Raw genomic sequence first — 15,101 nt, 5'->3', positions numbered from 1 at the left:
ATTAGAAATTGAGTGAATGTCCATTAATTGGGGAATAGCTTAATAAACTGTGGTATATGTATGTGATGGAACACTATTGTTCAATTAGAAACCAGAAGGAATGGGAATTCAAGGAAACCTGGAAGGATTTACATGAACTGTTGCTGCGTGAGATGAACAGACCCAGAAGAGCACTGTACACCCTAACAACAACATCAACCTTAATGGACTTGCTCATACCAACAGGGCAACAATTAGGCACAGTTTGGGATATCTGCCACGGAGAATGCCATTTATATCCTGAGAAAGAATTGTGGAGTTTGAACAAAAATCAAAGATTATTACTTTTAATTTTAAAAAAAAGTTATCTTATTATGTAATTCTACTATATCTCATACTTGATGTTTCTTCCTTAAGAATATAATTTCTCTCTCATCATATTCAATTTAGATCATTGCAGACCATGAAAACAATGTAAAGACTAACAAACTGCCTTCTGTGGGGGGTGGGGGGAAGGGAAGCAAGAATGGAGGAAAGATTGTAAAACTCAAAACAAAATCTTTCAAAAACAAGAATGTTATCATTCCTAAGGTAAACAAGATTATACCTAGATAGAAGATTTATGGTTGACTTGATTATGATGGGATGATCCTAAATAAAACAAAATTGGATGGCAAGAGGTAAAATGGAGCAAATTATTTCATAGAAAAAGGGTACAAATGGAAAAAAAAACTGTTACTATGGGGGGGGGGGAGGATAGGGTAGGACAAGTAGTTTGGGAACCTTATTCTCATAACTGTAAAAGAGAAAATATCATATATATTTAGTAGGGCACAAAAGTATTCTGAACCAAGAAGGGATATGGTGAGGAAGTGACTTTTAGAAAGATGTGTAGATTAGGGAGACAGTACTCAGAAATAAATTAGATTTTTGAGGAGGGGTAAAGTAAAAAAAGAGGATAGTGTGGAAAAATAGGATGGAGAGAAATACATAACTAGTAATTATAAGTTGGAATGGGAGGAAATTGGATGAACTTACCCATAAAACATAAATGGAAAGTAGAATGGATCAAAAACTAGAACCCAGAAATATGTTGTTCATAGGAAACACAATTCAAAAAATGAGAGACATACACAGATTAAAAATAAGGAACTTGTGGAGAATTTATTATACTTCAACTGATGTGAAAAAAAAGCAAGGGGTCGTGATTATCTCAAAGTCAAGGCTAAAATACATTTAATTAAAAAAAGACAAACAAGGAATCTATATTATGTTAAAAAGTATCATAGATATGTATTTGATATCAATACTAAACATACAACAAATACATTCAAATTTTTAAGAAAAAGATAAATGGGGGGGGCAGATAGGTGGTGTAGTAGATAGAGCACCGGCTCTGGAGTCAGAAATACCTGAGTTCAAATGTGTCCTCAGACAATAACTACCTAGCTGTGTGGCCTTGGGCAAGCCACTTAACCCCATTGCCTTACAAAAACTTAAAAAGAAAAAGGAAAAGGAAAAGATAAATGAATTAAAGGTGGAAATAATTTGAAAAACTATAACAGCTATAACAGGAAATTTCAACCTTTCCCTCTCAGAACTAGATAAATCTAATCAAAAAAATTAAGGGTTTAATAGAATCTTAGATAATCTTAAACATCTGGAGACGATTAAGTGGAAATAGAAAGTAATATATATCTTTTTCTCATGGTATATGACACTTTTACAAAGATTGACCCTATATTCAGTTATAAAAATTTTATAGTCAAATACAGAAAGGCACAAATATTAAATGCATCCTTTTTGGATCATAATGGAATAAAAATTACATTTAATAAAGGGCCATGGAAACACAGGTTAAAATTAATTGAAGACTAAATAAACTAACCTGGAAAAAATCAGTGGGTTAAAGAACAAGTCATAGAAACAATAAATAATTTTATTAAAGAGAATGATAAGACAACATAACAAAGTTTGTGGGTTACAGTAAAAGCAGTAATCAGAGGACAGTTTATGTCTAAATGCTTATATCAATAAAATAAATATCAGAGCAATGAATTTGATAAGCAATTTAAAAATTAGAAAAAAACAAATTAAAAATCCTCAATTAAATACTAAATTGGAAATCCTGAAAATTAGAAGTGATATTAATAAAATTGGATGTAAGAAAACCATTGAATTAATAAATAAAACTAGGAATTGGATTTATGAAAAAATATATAATAGATAAAACATTGGTTAAAGATTTTTAAAGAGAGAGAGGAAAACCAAATCACTAGCATCAAAAATTTTAAAAATGAATGAAGATGGAATAGAAGTAATTATTAGGAATTATTTTGCCTCATTACATGGCAATAAATTTAACAATTTAAATGAAATGGAAGAATGCTTACAAAAACAAACTGCCCAGATTAAAAGAAGAGGAAATAGAACATCTAAATAAACTTATTTTAGAAAAAGACATTGAATAGGCCATAAATGAATTTTTTTAAAACTCTAATAACTAGTATGAAAATATGTTTTACATAATTGCACATATATAATCTACACTAAATTGCTTTCAATCTTAGGGAGGAGGGAGAAAAGGAGGGAGGGAGGGAGAGAGAGAGGAAATTCGGGATTTTATTTTAAAATTTTTATTTTAAAAATAAATGTTAAAAATTATCTTTACATTGGAAAGAAAAAATACTATTTAAAAGGAAAAATTGTTTCAGAATTGATGGTAATACATAGTGCAATCATGTAAAGCATTTTCATGTTAATCATGTTGCAAAAGAAGAAACAATACAAAAGAAAAAAAAACCCTGCCAAAAATAGTGAAAATTGATCTACTTCAAAAATCCATCAGTTCTTTCTCTGGATTTGGATAGCAATTTCCATCATGAGTTTTTTTAAATTATCTTGGATCATTTGACAGTGTTATGAAGGAAATGGCAAACCATTCCAGTATCTTTGCCAAGAAAATCCCAAATGGGTTTATGAAGAGTTGAACATGACTGAACTTTTAATATCTGCCAAGACAAGCCAAGGAACTATATGAACATAAATATAAAACATTTTATATAAACAAAGAGATTTAAATAATTGAAGAAATATTCATTGTTCATGGGTAGGTAGGATTAATATAATAAAAATATTTTTATAAAAATAATTTTATCTAAACTAATTTACATATTTGATGCCATTCCAATTAAATTACCAAACAATTACTTTACTGAACTAAAAAAAAATAACAAAATTCATCTGGAAGAACAAAAATCAAGAATATCAAAGGAATTAATGGAAAAGAATGTGAAAGAAGAAGATCTAGCAGTACTAGATTCAAACTTTATGAATTTTAAGGTGGTAATTATCAGAATTATTTGGTACTGATCAAGAAACAGAATGACAGATCAGGGGAATAGAGTTGATATATTATAGTATTGTTAAATATAAGGATTTAAGATTTTGAGATAAGAATTTTTGGAGAATTATTATTGGAAGTTATAAGTAAATTAGAAAACACGTGGAACTTATTACTATCAGATTTGTGGATAAGAGAAGAATTTATGAATAAATTAGATAGAGAACATTTGGAGACATAAAATGTATAATTTTGATTATATTAAATTAGAAAGATTTTGTACAAATAAAGCAAAGTCAAGATTAGAAGGAAAATTGGGGAAATTATAGACAGGTTCTCAAAAAAAAGGTCTCATATTTCAGATATATGGAGAACTGTGTCAAATTTATGAGTCATTCTTCAAGTGATACATGGTCAAAGCATATAAAAAAGCAATTTCCAGAAGAATAAATAAAACTATATATTAGTTATATGAAAAAAATATTCTAAATAATTATTGATTAGAGAAATGCAAATTAAAACAACCTGGAGATGCCATCTCACACATATCAGATTAGCTAAGCTATAGAAAGAGAAAATGAAAAATATTGGAGGGGATGCGGAAAAATTGAGACATTAATACACTGCTGATAGAACTATGAACTGTTCCAAATGTTTTGGAGAGCAATCTGGAATTATGCCCAAATATTATAAGACTATGGATACTTTTTTGACCAAGCAATACCATTATAGGTCTATTTCCCAACATTTTCAGAAGAAAAGGGGGGAAAATCCTCTATGTTCTAAAACATTTATAGCAGATCTCTTTGTGGTGGCAAAAGAGAGGAAATTGAGGGGTTGCTCAACAATTGAGGGATAGTAGAACAAGTTGTAATATATATGATTGTGTAATGAAATATTACTATGTTTAAGAAATGATGAGCAGGGAATGAGATGAGCAGAACCAGCAAAACACTGTGCATCCTAACAGCAACATGGGGGCAATGATCAACCTTGATGGACTTGCTCATTCCATCAGTGCAACAATCAGGGACAATTTGGGGCTGTCTGCAATGGAGAATACCACCTATATCCAGAAAAGGAACTGTGGAGTTTGAACAAAAACCAAGGACCATTAACTTTAATTTAGGAAAAAAAACCTGGTATCTTATTGTCTGATCAGGGGGAAAATTGTAAAACTCAAAAATAAATAAAAACTTTAAGAGGGAAAAAATGATGAACAGGTTGACTTTTGGAAAACAAAACAGAATAGATGAAATAATGAAGACTGAAATGTATGACTGCATGAACCACTAGCAATATCATTCAAAGAGTAAATGTGGATAACTATGCTATTCTGAATTATTCAATAAAAAAAGATGCTTTCTACCTCCAGAGAAATGACTGACATAAGGAATTATGAATTTTATAGCTTTATTTATATATTTGTGTCTCTAGCACAGGACAGGAGGGAGGGAGAAAAATAGCTTGTAACTCATATGCAATAAAAATAAATAAAATAAAATTTATTTTAAAAGACCATATTATAAGATTTGTATGCTGTTATAGAAATGCTTATTTTATTCCATAAATTAAAATTTTGCAAAAGAGTTCCAGAAAGGAAAAAAAAAGATCATTTTATAGCAGAATGGTTTTGGAAATATGTATTAATGATTACTTATACATCAAGTTTTACAGGAATATAAGAAATATCTTATAAATGTTTATGATCTATGTATTGTTAATGATACACATATTGTGATAGATTTTTCTATTTTCAGGAATACATTGACATTTTTTCTTTCTATTGAAATTAGAAGTAATTGAAATCTAACTAAGATATGAAAGAGCAAAACATTATTTTTCCATCTTTGCCTTCAAGAATTATAAATAGCAATATATCTTCAACCCCATGAATATTTTTGAAGCACGTGGGGATAAAACAGCCCCTACCCCAAGAAGTTTACATTCTATTCAAAGAAGGGGAGGGATATATCATATATACAGATAAATAAATACAAACTAATTTCCGTGGGGGATTGAGGAGATTATTAATACTATTAGGAAAGAAATGTCAGGAAAGAATTTTTTGATGGAGATATCATTTAAACTGAGCCTTGAAGGAGAGCTATGAGAGGCAAAGGAGAAGAGAGAGAGAGAGAAGAGAGTCCCAGGAAAATGGACAGCTCATACAAGGGAAAAGAGAAGGAATTAACTAGAGAATATAGGTGTAGGGAACAGTAATTTAATTTCTTTGGCTCAGCAAATATAGAGTGTAGGAAGGGCAGTAATTTAAAATCATTTTGAAGACAGATTGGAGCTAGACTGCAAAGGAGTTTGCTCAACTTGAGGATTTGCATTTTATCATTTTAGGGAGTCACTGAAACTTGAGCAGGAGAAAAATATTTCTCTCTCATGCAAGGAAAGGATATGATCAGATGTATATCTTAGAAAAATCAACGTGTGTGTGTGTGTGTGTGTGTGTGTGTGTGTGTGTGTGTGTGTGTGTGTGTGTGTATAATGAATCGGAGGGAAAGAAGGGAAACAGGAAAACCAATTAGAGTCTATTGCAATGAGTCAAATGAGAGAAGTGATGAAGGCCTGAATTCATGTGGTCAGTATTGTTGTTTTGTTTCAAGAATGAGAGAAGAGGAAAGATACCATATATTTTGAGAAGATATAGCAACTCACCTATAATGGTATAGGAAACAGCATAGTAGAAAATAACTTTAAATTTAGGAATACAGGTTACTCTGGAATGGGTTGGTTTAGGGAGAAAGATAATGAATTCTTTAAAAAGCTCCCACTAGCTATTCCTCAAAATGCTGGTGACTTTGGAAATAGTGATCCAACCTAACAACTTGCATTATGGTTTAGACTTATGGTACTACAGAGGTATTTATTTTTCAAAAAACAAATGATGCAATTATGTTAAGGAACTAGGTCATATATTTACAGTAGTTCTCACAGAATAACAAGATCCATAAAGTAAATGACTAATAATGGTATAGTATTACTGATTAGCCATGTACCACCTGACATCTGGAAGAAGGTAACAAAACAAAGATAATAAAGTAATTATATAATTATGGTAATAAAAATATTAGGTCTTACAATGCACACACAAATAATCACCTTAAATTGAGATTTTTAGGTCAATGTCATGCTTTTGAAATATGGCAGATATCACATTATGATTAGGTGATTATTGGGAGCCAGGGTCTCTAAGCTGTTTGACACAGTTGCAGCAAGCAGACTCAAGGCAGTCACACTGCCTGATGGAACAACATTTCCTTCTTCAATATATATAGGGATTTCATGCATACCAATATTTATAGGTTTATTATTGATTGCAATATTTACTTACCCTAATAGTGGAATGACTATAAAGGAAGGATTTCAGAAAAATTCCTTGAATAAAACAGTGTAAACTCTGTCCAAATTTAACAGGACTGCCTCTCCCTGAGGCATACAAAAGGCTTCAACATTATGAAATCTCTGGAAAACCCAACACTGGGAATTCCAAGGAGATGTCAGACTGTATACAGGGAAAACAGATACAAGATGGGTCAGATAGAATTCCAGGGAAATTAATAGTTTTGCCCCCCCTTATCATACACAGGAATATATGAAAAAGATGGTGAGAAAACAGTACAGGTGACCGATATGTGAACTCTAGCAGCCTCAGTTTCATGGGAAAGAATAAAAAAGTCGCAGAAACCATGGTTTCTACCAACAAGGCCTGTAAGAAAAATTGGTTATTGTAAGAGTTAATGGATGGGTGGACAAGCATAAAGATGCTCACTATAGATTGTTAAGGAAGTGTATCAAAAAACATTACTTACACAGAAAATACAAAAAATTTTCCATTAAAAGAAATGCTTAATTAATAACTTTAAATGAATTAACAATTATACAATGTGGTAATAAATAAGGTAACAGGTTGAGGTCATCATGGTCTGAGTTGGGATAAGAAATCAATTAACTATGTGATTATTAATTAAACTTGTAATCGCATGATTAAAACTTGTAACCACATGAATTATATGATTGATGATAAAAATTGTACACTTTTGTAAGCAAGGAAATGATCTTAGCTTGCTTACTTGAAACATACATGATTCTGAGACTATAAAAATAAATCCAAGCAGCTGACAGTCAGTCAACCTGCCCCTGCCTTTACCCCCTCATTGACTCAACTCATTTCGGTGACTCTATCCCTCCTGTCAGGTTCCAAGGACCCCGCGGAGGGTGGACCCCCCCGCAGGTGATGAGACTAAAAACCCCACACAAAAAAATCTATGGAACTCTAAGATGATGATGTGACCTGGTTAGTCAAGTGGGCTCTAAACTGCTGAAATGCAAATTTCCAAATCAAATTCTTTGAGACAAATAAAGTGGAAATCCTTCAACATGCCTTCATTGTACTCTGGATCCAGCATTCCCTTACACTTTGTAGGGAACAGTGGGAAGAACAATTTAAGAAACATTCACAGCCCTCAAAGAACAGATTGTAGTTGAAGAGAAAAGTTAGACAACACAAAACCATTAAAATGATATAAGAAATCATAATATTTAATGCTGAAATATAATTGATAGTGTGCTACAGAAATAATTTGATAAATGTGTATACAAATTCACATACAAATGCATTTCCAAATACACTACATTGTGGTATCAAAATGTTACTGGGATTGCCTTATCGTGGTATGAAAGTGACAGTGGGAGTCTTGAAAGATATAACTCTAATAGATCCCACTAAGCTAGAAAAATTTTGAGTATTAAAACCATTGTCATTTGTCCCATTATCCCATTTGTCCCATTAAAGCCATTGATGAACTTCAAATGGTCTTTACTATTGCATGGTCTGATTGATCACTGATTGATACTATGTACACTATTATAAATATCTTCTCTTCTAAAGCCCCAGATGCCCTTCCTTCCCTTTATTATCAGTAGATAACCTTATCTCCTATTTATATCCATTCTCCACTCCTTTAAATCTTTCTGTGTCCTCATCTCTTGTCTTTTCCTTTAGAATGCCAAACTTACACTTGCCAAAAAGACCTTTATGGAGAACTCACACAGGGCAAGTGCTTACATGAGGGTCAGAAAAAATGATATGAAGAAACTCTCAGAGTCTCTCTTAAGAGCTTTGGAATTGATTGTGCAACATGGGAGACACTGGCACAGCATGGCATGCCCTTATCAGAGAGGGTTCTGTATTCTAAAAGCAAAGCAGAATTGAAAGAACTCAAAAGAAATGTGAGTTGCATAAATTTAGACAATCCAACCCAAATGTTCACATGGACTATTGTAACCAGCCATTAACATAGTGATGTCATTTTGGTCCTCTGAGAACAAAGGACAGCAACCAAGGCTATCAGTTGCAGGGAAAGAAACAGGCCCCTTTTCCAAAATTAAACTTGTGACCTTAATCCATACCTTTTTTCTTTTCTCCTAGACTCTTTTCCATTAATTCCTGTTCCCAACTTGATTACTTCCAGGGAACCTTCTCTTCTATTTAGAATACCAGATTTCCCACACATCTATGGGCCTTATCCTTCTTAATTTCTCTCTGCATCATTTGACCTCATCCTTTTTTTAAATACCCTTTCCTTCTGTAAAACTGTATTTGTACTCCTGTATTTTAAAGTAAAGTAAACATCTTCATAGATAATATAGGACATATATTAAAATACAAGATGGTAAGGAGTACCTGATTCAAAAAAAAATCTTGAGAATATAACAAAAAAATGAAGGTGGGATGCTCATCTCTTTAAAATGAGAATCTTTTGATTTACTATATAGAAAGATCTAACTACCAGCTTACTATTATGAAGCTATTCTATGGAAGATCTGTGGCAAGCCATAATAATCAAAGAGATTGAGAAAGTATAAGAAAGGTTGTAATCTGAAAGAAGTGGCCCATTAAGTCATAAATCTGTCAGAAAATCAAACTAAGCATGTTTTCATCATCATAATAATTTTCATTAGTCCTTTATCACTTTCATCTGGATTGTTACCCTGGATTACTACTTGGTCTTATTTCAAAGTCTCTCCCACTGGAATCCATCCTCTCTACTTTTGTCAAAATGATTGTATTTTGTGATGATCTGATCTAATGTCACTCCCCTATTCAATAAACTCTAGTGGTACTCTGTTGCCCTTGAGATCAAATATTAGTTCTTTGGTTTAGCTTTTAAAGATTTTTATAGCCTTCCCCCAAGGACTTTTTATAGCCTATATCCCTGTGGGTTCCATAGCAACTTAGAAAATGGGATAATATTATTTATGTTCTTTTGCATTTTTAATTTTTTTGTTAAATATTTCTAAATTACATTTTAATCTGGTTTCACCCACTTGGGAGTGATTAGAAAAGGCATTTGTTTTATGCCATTCCTCTTCTTGTGTTCCACCCAAAGGACATGTCACCTCTTGTCTTCAAGTCTTTTCACTGACCATCACCCATTTCTGGAATACATTCCCTCCTCAGTTCTGTCACATTTAATCTCTGCTTCCTTCTCTGGAGTCTTCTCTCTCTCTCTCTCTCTCTCTCTCTCTCTCTCTCTCTCTCCATATAGATGTATATATAAAAACATAACTATATCAAGCTTTATATTTATATTATACAATATATCTTGTAAACTCCAATAAAATATAACATTCTCAAGAACAAGAATTATTTTTCCTTTATATTCCTAGTACCTGACATAACACCCAGTAACAGAGTAGATGTGTAATAAATATTTATTGACTGATTGTCATCAGAAGCATAAATATTCCTGTCCTTGATGTTTCAAAGATGATAAAGCTTTTGAAAAAATGAAATTAAGTGCTGTATTTTGTTCAATAAAAGTTGATTTAAAATTACTTTTGGTTTACATGAATGGCACTTCAAGTTCTATGATTCAATAGGAGAGATTTTTTTTTAACCTTCAAACCTATGAATATGGCCTTGTTGACTTATTGGAAAAGTGTTTAAAAATTAAAAATCCTTGGAGTCACAATTTACAATGATTCTTCCTAAAATAGTTTTTTTAACCCCCCCAAAAGAGGTAAAGGAACGTTAATGGGTTGATGTTTTAAAATTAGAAATATTAATATATACACATGCATAAATATGCACACACATTTATGTATGTATATATGTATGCACATAAATTTGTGTCTATTCTTCATAAGACTTCACATCCTTAAATGCACATCAGTAATCTATAATATAGATATATAAAGGGATGAATAAATATATATAAATAATATTTATATATATAAATAAATAAATATATAAATAAATATACATAAATATATATGTATAAATATATAAAGGGATTAATAATGCATCTCTACCATAAGATTGCTATGTGCTCTTGGATAAGTCATGATTTACCTTGTCTTTGGTTTCCTTATTTCTAAAATGAAGAAGGTGAGTGAGAATAAGCTAGCTTTTAAGAAAATCCTATAGACACTTTTTCTGACTAGGGTAATGGAATCTGACAACCTTTTAGAGCAAGAAAATAATAGCTTTAGTGCTAGATTTCAGAGACCAACTAGTCTGAACCTTTCAATTTGCAGTTGAGGAAATTGAGGTCCAGAGAAGTTGTGATTTACTGGAGATAGCATGGATAATATTAGAATTTGGATCTGGGCTTAGGATTTATTCCCAGAGCTTTTGTATTTTTCCATTATACAATACTTCTGTGTAGACCTTGTTCTACAATCTTGATTTTGCTTTATTCTTGAGAACTAAAATGACTTAAAAGTATGAGGAATAGGTTAAGGATTGACTATGGCTGATCCTTCTTGTGAGAGAAGATAGTTATGTTACTTTGTTTAAATGCCTTTAATATGCTGTTTATGGTTCTACTTTTTATCCTCACTCAATGCTGACCTTTCATTTATGTGATTAGTATCAGTATTCATGAATCAAAGATCATTAACTCTTCACTAATATAATACTCACTTGATAGCATTTATAGCAATAAGATCTTTTTACATTAAGAACAAATATTTCTTTTGGACTGCTGAATTTCTTTTTAAGGTCTTTGCAAGGCAATGGGGTTAGGTGGCTTGCCCAAGGCCACACAACTAGGTAATTATTAAGTGTCTGAGGCTGTATTTGAATACAGGAACTCCTGATTCCAGGGCTGGTGCTCTAGCCACTGTGCCACTAACCCCCATCCCCCAACCCAGGACTGTTGAATTTCTTTTGGAATGTTGAAATCAAAATTCCTATGAATAAATAGAAATAATTAGGTAGAAATTTTGTTTATCAGTTCCAGGGCTTAATTAGCAATGGTATGGACATGGATGACTCAAACTGAAGACTAGGTAAACCTGCTTTGATGGAACAGAAAAACAGGCAAAGTCCCAGACCCATATCTAATCAGAGAACATCTAAAAACATGGGTGGAGTATCTGAGGATTGGCTTCAAGTAACAGATGGCTTTTCAGCTGCAGAGTCACATCTGGGAGATTTAGATGTGGATATCCTATCAGTTAGTTATATGAGTTCATGTCCTTACCTTACAAACCTGTTCCTCTGTCTCCCTTTCTGGGTCAGTAGAATCTAACTTAGCATTTATCCATATTTTTAAACTTAAGCATCTTTGATTTCTCCCTCTTTTTTGTCTTTCACATCCAATTAGTTGTAAAGCTCTATATACATACAATGAATAATCTGAAAGATTACTATCTTTCATTTGTCTCTTATAAGTCTCTTATAAGACTCAATAAGTCCCTGATTTCCAACTTGCTTCCCTAAAGAATTTGGGGAATTTCCCATTGGATGACATTGGGGCTTCTCTCTTAGTTGATGTCAGAAATCTCATTCTCTGAGTGAGAACTCATTCACTCTATATATTTTTCTGTTTATTATAATCTGCATAACTTCTGATTTTATTTGTCAATTATTTGTATAAATTGGTTTACTCATGATTCACCATTTGTGACAATCTTTTTTGTATTGTTGAGAAGAATCCAGTGAGTGGAACTTGAAAAGCTATCCTTTAAAATGCTTTCTGTTTGGAACCAAATGTTTCCCTAGACCAGCAATATTTAAGGGGACAGAAAGAGGTCAACTTTGTAGCTTTTTCCCTGTTATTGTCAGTGTTAAGAATCATAATTTCCCTTAGAGAGAATCAGCAAGATTATAGAGATATCTATCATGCCTCATTTCAAGACTTTTCTATATGTTTAAATACCCTATGGAGATATAATGCTTACATGGACACATTCCATAAAGATATCATTATATGATCTTTTCCCCCAAACCCAGCCTCCTTCTGCATTTCCCTGTTACTATTCCTATTAATGTTGTCATCATCCTTCTAGATCCCCAGATTCACACCTGTGTCATCTTAAACTTCACATATCCAACTCCAAATACTGTCCTTTCTACTTCAAACATCTTTGGTAAATATTCTCTTCTCTCAACTTCGTCACCTACAATTCTAGAATATGCCAACATCACTTCTAGCCTGGTCAGTCACAGTCCCTTCCTAATTGATCTTTATGACTTAAGTCTCTTCCTTCTTTAATCCATTCTGCCCTCAGCTGCCAAAGTGATTTTCCTAAAATGTAAGTGTGACTTTGTCGTTCTCCCACTCAAAAAAGTCCAGTGCTGTATTGACTAGAATTAACTATGAATTAATCTATATCTCACTTTTAAAATTATATTTTGTGCATTTTATTATGTGCTTATTATTAGTATAATAGTGCATTTCTATAACATATTCATGCACAAATATTTTTTACTGATCCAGATTTGTGATTAACAATATTTGGTGACTACTAGTCAGACTATTGCATTTCCTAACTAATGTCTGGCTTCTAGACCACTCTCACCCTGCTGACGTGTTGATTCCATGGACAGATCTGATCATGTTGCTCCTCTGCTCAAAAACATTTGATTGCTATATATAACTATGCTGACCTTCTGACAAGTCCATTCTACTTAGCCTGGCATTGGTGATGTTCTACTTGTTTACTCATTTAAATTTCCAACCTTATTTCATACTTCTTACCACTTACCTCACACTCAAAGTCATATAGCCATCATGACAGATCATCACCATATACATACCATTACTTAACTGCTTTTGCAATTTTGTTCATCCTATTTCTTTTGCTCAGGATGCCCCTCCCTGTTATTTTAGCTTGTTGACATCTTTCATATCCCTGTTTGAAGGTCTTTCCTAACTCTAAATTCTATGATCCAAAATGCCAATACTATTTCTTGATGTCCCCAACTGAGAATGTTTACCCCACCATCTCAGATCTCATAGCATTACACACACACACACACACACACACACAGACACCCCATATACTGTGCCCTATATTTATTTGTTCACGTTTTATTACATTTGGTAGATTTTGAATAGTTGATGCTCCAACCCACATATAATCTTCACTGTTTGGGGGTGACAATCATACCTTATTTATATTTGCACTTGTCGCCCCTCATATAATAGACACTTAAGTAGTTCCTTTTTTTACTTAATGGGGTCTAAAGACAGACAAACCTTATCTATCTAAGAAATCATGTGAGAAAGTCTGGTAGAAAGTACAGAAACACCAAGAAAAACAAGAACTAGGGTTCAGAGGAAGGAATGATGAGATGTTTTAGTATCCCAATCCAATAGAAAGTGTGGTATAGAGAGAAACTATCAAAGTAGAGGCTCAGACTCAGTGAACAAGATTCAGTGTACAGCAAGGTAGCTTGGCTATAAGGAACAAGGTAAAAAAAAAAGTAGTTACCAGCTCTAAGGGAACATATCATATAGGCTTAGGCTACTTGAGCCTCTTGAGTTATCCACATATCTATATTTTTCCTACCTATTAGATTAAATGTAATTGGCTATAGGTTCAGGCAGAACATGAAAGAATTTATATAAAAGACTGACTTTGACCCAGAAGAAATTTTAGGGACAAGAAAAAGGGTTTTTTAAGTCCTGCTGTGGTTAGCAGAAGATAAGGGAAAGGAAAAGTAAAGGCAGTTGGCAGCCACTTGATCTCCTAAGGGGATTAGCAGCAGCAACAGCCAAATCCATAAACTGCCATGAAAGGATGAGTTGTAAGGACAAGTATAGAAGCCTGAGAGGTTACCTGGGGATCATGCTCCCCAAGAGCAGGCTAGCTTTCCTGGAAGATAGCTCAAATGAATAGGGGGTGAACTTTTAAGAAGTACTTAGGGAAAGATGAAGTAATGAGGGATATGCAGATGAGGGGCAGTAGCTTAAAGACTTCATCCTTTTAGACTAGGGCAGGGATTCATTGTTTTGTTGATAGGGGCTTGTCCTTCCAGGGAGGGGCAAGGTACTTTACTAAAAGTTCATTGACCTCATCTCAATAACTTGAACAATGGAATGGAGGTAGAGGCATATATTGCCTCCAGAAATGTTAAATATAAGATTCATGATCAATGCAGAGGAAATAGATTAATTATAAAACATATTTCTCTACTGCATCAGTCTTATAAATCAGATTGAGTTTGAACCTGAAAGTGAGGTCAAGAGGCCCTAGCTTTGATGATTCAGCAGGAAGGGCAGAGAACTAATTAATCATTATATTTTTGGTAAATGGTCTTCAAAATGAATTCAAGAATTGTAAAATGTAGTAAAGTGGGTTGGTTGTACTGCTGACCATATATGTAATTGGTAGATGTACCTGCAATGGGAATTACACAGAATATGCATGGCAATCAAGCTGTAGGACCCATCTCAAGAAATGTGTACTCCAGAGCTCCCTTGAAAATGTAAGGAAGTTTGTGTGACTCAGTGAAATAGATCCTTGCATT

Source organism: Macrotis lagotis, chromosome 6, assembly GCF_037893015.1.
Source record: "Macrotis lagotis isolate mMagLag1 chromosome 6, bilby.v1.9.chrom.fasta, whole genome shotgun sequence".
Classification (NCBI taxonomy): Eukaryota; Metazoa; Chordata; class Mammalia; order Peramelemorphia; family Peramelidae; genus Macrotis; species Macrotis lagotis.
This window is presented reverse-complemented; position numbering follows the sequence as displayed.